Raw genomic sequence first — 6,214 nt, forward strand, 5'->3', positions numbered from 1 at the left:
TGGGATGATTTAGTTGGGGTGCTGCGGGAGACTCACCCTGCACAAGGCTCCCATGACCCCCTTGGGATTTCCTGGGCCAGCCTCGCCTGCACGGGGCAGCCAGCCCAGTTCCAGCCCTCAGTGGCCAACTTTGCCAAGGTGAGCTCGCAGAGAGAAAGTACAGCCCTGGGGTTATGGGGCTAGCCTGGGACTTGGGGAACCTGGGCTCCGTTTCCTGCTCTTCCATACTCTGTGTGACCTTGGGCAAGACACTGGGCTTTCCTATGCCTCAGTCCCATCTGTATAATGGGGATAATGGCACTGAGCTGCCTCATGGGGTGGGTGGAGGGTGCCAATACACTGACAATTGTGAGGCACTCCGATGGGGACAGGTAAGTACCTAGATGGATAGTCTGAGTGGAACACCGTGGGATCTGGGGTTGTCATAAGGGGCCGTTGCCAGCTGGTGTGAGCTGACCTTGATAGGGGCATGTAAAAGCCATTTAAAACCACCTTTGTCTTGTCCTGAGTGGGACTAAGCTGGATCTGAGGATCAAACCTTATAATAGCATCTCCTCAGCTCTCTAGCCCTCACTAGGACGCTGAGGGTCACAGTCTCCAAGACTGTGGGACAAGATGTTTCCTGGCTGGAAAGTTCCAACCGAGGAGCACTGACTCTGGCTGTGGTTCTGTGGCCCCTTTACACACCTGGGGGATGTTCTGGAGCCAGGAGAAACCTCCCAGACTCTCCAGGGTGACTTTGACCCACTTTGAGTCTGGTCATGCCAAATGCCACGGAGGCAAACGTGCCTTCTGCCCTCTCAGAGGCCAGAGAGGGCCAACCCCCCCCCACACACACACATACACAGACAGGCACTCACATACACACCCACCCAGCTCACATCCTGCTGCACTCAGCTCATTTGCGCCACTCTTGTTCACACCCGCACAGCATCATGACACAGTCAGAGTATCAACGCGTGGTTTTCACACTCCTCTGCGCTTCTGGCACAGACACAGTTGTGACCTGCAAAGGCGAAGAAATCAAGTTGTGTATCCCCTCCCCCCACCTCTTTGCTTCTTCACAATGACTCAAGAAGCCCTGACAGGCTTATTTCTTTTAAATCTGCTTTTTATTTCCATCTTAGCAATATCAGGAATGTCAAGCCTGGTCTTGGCTGGTTTTGCTGGATAACTTGCTGGAGGTCTTAGGGATGTGGCTTGTGGGCTCACTGGGCCCATCATTAAAGGGTAAGAGGGTGGATCTTTAACAAAGACACTTTTTCTCCTAAGTGTCTGTAGGGCATGTCAACAAAAGACTGAAAAGTCAGCTCTTTGAGCAATCTGAATAAAACTCCCTTCCCTCTCAGGTGTGCAGGTTTAGCATCATCAGCACCTGTGATATCAATATCCTGCTAGTCCACCAGTGTCCTCCAGGATTCTAGGCTAAACAAGATCCTACTTTATAATAGAAGCAGGGACAAAGAAATCATAAAAAGGCACAATCTTCTTCTCCCCCTCCCCCCGCGCCCCCGCCTTTTGACTTTAAAGAGCAGTTACATTGTGCAAGGTGAATCAGTAAAAATGACCTCATGGAGGCATTGTATTAATTCACTCTCAGTGATTCCATACTAAAAAGGCTCCGTTCATAGGTTAAAAGAGAGTTTCTCTACATACCCGGCCCACAAACTCCACCCGGGATCTGAAAACCCAGCTGGACCCTTCCTGCCTCTCACAACACCTGGGCTGTCAGAGATGCTGCAGCCAGAACGTGGCTGAGATGTCTGGTGATGATGCATGAGGCAGAACAGTCACCAATGTACTCTCCCAGAGCTGTTCTGCTCCCCACCGTAACAGGCACTTGTTACTGTCAGACACAACATGGACACATGGGAAGCCAGTCTGTGGAGTAAGAAAGGGCTGTTTACACTGCCACTGAGCTGACTATACCTGCGCCGCAACAGACGTTCACCCTAGATTTGTCCATAACATAGACCACGTATTACCTGAGAAGATATCTCCTACTCATGAGCATGGAGAGCAGCTTCCCCTCCCATTTGCGACTACATCAAATCCCTGGGGCAGCAGCTGCACTTTCTTATGTGGAAAAGTAGCACTGGGGAAAGATTTCATGTTTTCTCTGCTTCTTTAGATGCTCTCTATAAATGTATCAGAGGGATAAATACCAGGGAGGGAGAGCAATTATTTAAGCTCAGTACCAATGTGGACACAAGAACAAATGGATATAAACTGGCCACCAGGAAGTTTAGACTTGAAATTAGATAAAGGTTTCTAACCATCAGAGGAGAGAAGTTCTGGAACAGCCTTCCAAGGGGAGCAGTGGGGGCAAAAGACCTATCTGGTTTCAAGACTAAGCTTGATAAGTTTATGGAGGAGATGATATGATGGGATAGCCTAATTTTGGCAATGAATTGATCTTTGACTATTAGCGGTAAATAGGCCCAATGGCCTGTGATGGGATGTTAGATGGGGTGGGATCTGAGTTACTAAAGAGAATTCTTTCCTGGGTGTCTGGCTAGTGAGTCTTGCCCACATGCTCAGGGTTTAGCTGATTGCCATATTTGGGGTTGGGAAGGAATTTTCCTCCAGGGCAGATTGGCAGAGGCCCTGGGGGGTTTTCGCCTTCCTCTGCAGCATGGGGCATGGGTCACTTGCTGGAGGATTCTTTGCACCTCGAAGTCTTTAAACCATGAGTTGAGGACTTCAATAGCTCAGACACAGGTGGGTGACATTCCGTGACTTGTGTTGTGCAGGAGGTCAGATTAGATGATCATAATGGTCTCTTCTGACCTTAAAGTCTATGACTCTATGACTCTATGAATGCAACTTAGCAGCTGGGAGCAAGGAGGAGGCGCCAGGGAGCAGGCAGGCCTCTGCAGCCCCCCACCCAACCCAGTGTTCACATTGAGAACCTCGCAGTAAATATTGCCCAACAATTCATTCTGGCCATTCTCCCTGATGAAATGAGCACATCTGGTACTTTCTGTTATGTTCACCACAGACACAGAGAGAAGGTAGATAATAAATATTAAATATTCTCGCTGGAAGATTGCAATGGAACACAACTTTTATTCTTAGACTCTGGAATGATAACCCACAGCAACCAAAAACAGAGAGAGACAAAGCAGGCTGCTCCATAATGCAGCAAGGCACAACTCAGCCACCTTGTCCTAGGCTGGCTCTTTCTAGATGGACTGCTGCTCCCACATGGCACGCTTCCATACAAAGCTCCCTAGCCTGCAAGCAGGACCAGGAAACATTCCTCCCACTCTCTCACTTTTAAATTGATAGCTTGCAATTTCAACACAGTCCTCAATCACCACCCTTTCCTATGTCCCCTTTGTTGCTGTTGCAGCTGGATATACTCGCTAAGGGCTTCCATATTTCCAGATTGGGATCTTCCTCTCCCAGCTGGATCCAGTATCAGAGCCGTTAACCTGTGTGAGGGACACTGTGTGTTGTGGATGAACTGGAGGGTGAGGAGGAGGAGAGGATGGGCACGGCAGGAGCATCAACACCAAGAGCCTTGGTCATTAGTAACATGGTGAGAGGGAACAGGGCAAACATATGGGGACAGCGGATGGATCTAATTGGCCCTAGCTGCTCTCTTTCCACAGTCCCTTCTTTGACCTGATCCTGCAGCATTAGAGCTTCCTTAAATGGATCCCCTCAGCTGTCAATCAGAGGTGTTGCCACAACTGCCTTCCCGCCCACTGAGGCCACTTTCTCCTCCCAGCCTTATGGGAAGGCTGCAAATTCCTCTTTCTAGTGAGTCCCACAGAGAGGTTCCTGACCATCCTTGGTGCTCTGCTCAGCCCGTCCCCTCACTCCCTCGCCCGTCTCCCTTTTCATTCCCTCCCCTCTGGGGCAGATGGAGAAATTCCCCTTTTGCAGCTTTGCAGTAATCGCAAGGTTCCCCAACCTGGTACAGAAACTAATGGTAAAAATGACAGCAAGAGAAGTAAATATCCCCCCACCTCTCCTGGGTGGCAGCGCTCTCTACAGGGGCCCTTTGCCGGCAGGAGCTAGGGGGCACCTCCCCAAGAGACCGGGAGGGCCAGGAAAGAGCTGAGAGAGGACTAGTGCTCAGCAATCACCCGGGACAAGGCCAGCTAGGCTGAGGAGATGTGCAGGTCGCCCAGCTCCATGCTGTCGGAGGACACTATCATAAGAGCTTCCCAAGGTTTATTTTGCTTCATTCTGGGTCTTACCATTGGCTCGGATCCTCAAAGGCATTTAGGCACTTCCAGAGCTAGGTGCCTAAATCCCTTTGAAGAGCTGGGCTGTAGTGCCTAGGAGCCCCCGTCCTGAATGAAGACCCCATTGTGCTAGGTATTGAACCGATACAGAACAAAGGGACAGTCGCTGTCTGTAACGGGTACAAATTCCCCCTTCCCCTCTCCCTCCTCCCCCCGCGCGCAGCCAGGAAGGGGCTACAGGGCAGCCATAGGCTCAAGCAGCCCTGCCCCACTTACAAAGGCCTTACGAAGCGGGAGGCCGGGCGCAACAGAGAGCAGCCCTGGGGGGAGGACAGACCTCTGCTCATGTGCCCAGGGCCAGTCTGAGTACAAAGCGAGTCAGACCACAAGCATCTGCTCTAGAACTCCTGCCAGCCACTTGGCTGAGGACACCAAGCTGTATGACGGGCTGCCCGGGGGGAGGCCTGCTGCCAGCTCCAGTGAGGGAGAAGGACAGAAATGTTGGACCGGAAGGGATCTCAAGAGGTCATAGCCCAGCCCTCCGTGCTGAGGCAGGACCAAGTATCCCTGCATCGCCCCTGGTCTGTCCAACCAGTTCTTACCACCCTCCAATGATGGAGATTCTTCCTTTCCCACTTTCAGGACCTACGACTGTGCGTGGTCCAAGACTCTCAGGCCAGACAGCCTGAGGACATGAAACCAGACTGTGGCTTGCCAGGGAAGTGCAGGCACTGAGGCCTGCAGCACATGTGGGACTGTCTGTTTGGTTTTCCTTTCCTGTGTTTCTTTTCTCCTGAGCCCTGAACAGGCTAATCTCCAGCAGACCCCAGCCAGAGAGCAAGTTTCCACACCTTATGGCAGACCACCGAGACCACACAACAAGGGGTCGAGCACAGGATCCAGTCACACCCTAAGGGGGATGTGTTGTGGAAGGACTAAACCCATGATGCTGCCCCTCAGAACTTACAATCCAAGTCAGTTTAGGGCTTGTCTACATGTAAAACACTGCAGCAGTGCAGCTGCCATGCTTCAGCGCAGACACTACTTCCGGTTCTCCCGTGGGCACAGGTACTCCACCTCCCTGCCAGGCAGTAGCTAGCTCCACAGCAGAATCCCCCATTGACCTGGTACTGGTGTGCAGGTGGTATAGCTGCATCTCTCAGGCGTGTGAATTCCTCATCCCGTAGATCCACAACTGCTGCAATCGAAGCCAATGGCTGAACTGATGCCCATTTTCCATCAACAAGTGTCTTGACTGAAAAGGGCTTTTCGGGCAGTGAGACCATTTTGGCAGAAAATGTTCATATAGTTCCATTTTCATATAGTTCATTTCCATTTTAGTTGCAACATATACTGTCTTGGCCAGCTAAGCCAGACTCTCCTTAGACAAAGAAAACAGGGAAAGAGAGGAAATAAGATAGGGAAGGAAAAAGAGATAAATGGATGGAGGGGAGGAGAGGGAAAAGACAAAGTCTAACATCCCAAAAAGAAAAGGAGTACTTGTGGCACCTTAGAGACTAACAAATTTATTAGAGCATAAGCTTTCGTGAGCTACAGCTCAATGCATCCGATGAAGTGAGCTGTAGCTCACGAAAGCTTATGCTCTAATAAATTTGTTAGTCTCTAAGGTGCCACAAGTACTCCTTTTCTTTTTGTGAATACAGACTAACACGGCTGCTACTCTGAAATCTAAATCCCAGGCGGTGTTTGGCATTTAGCCAAAGCCAGGAAGGTAGCGATATCATCTGGCTCCCTCTCTCTGGCCTGGTTTGGTCAGGACGTCTCTCAGGATTAGGATAAAGAAGGTCCAAGGTCCCAAGAGACAGTGGGGGAGGCAGGTGGGATGATGTAGCTTGCTCCAGTAGCCAAAGACATGTTAAGGACCCCCAAAGGGAGTGATGGGTGGAATTGCTCATCCCCTCAATATTTTGTCCACCAGTTTGGCCTGGTTTCTGACACACTGCTTTTGGTTCATTGATTTCTGATTCCACCCTTCTCTCATTTACTAAGCATGA

The sequence above is a fragment of the Dermochelys coriacea genome, chromosome 17, assembly GCF_009764565.3.
Source record: "Dermochelys coriacea isolate rDerCor1 chromosome 17, rDerCor1.pri.v4, whole genome shotgun sequence".
NCBI lineage: Eukaryota > Metazoa > Chordata > Testudines > Dermochelyidae > Dermochelys > Dermochelys coriacea.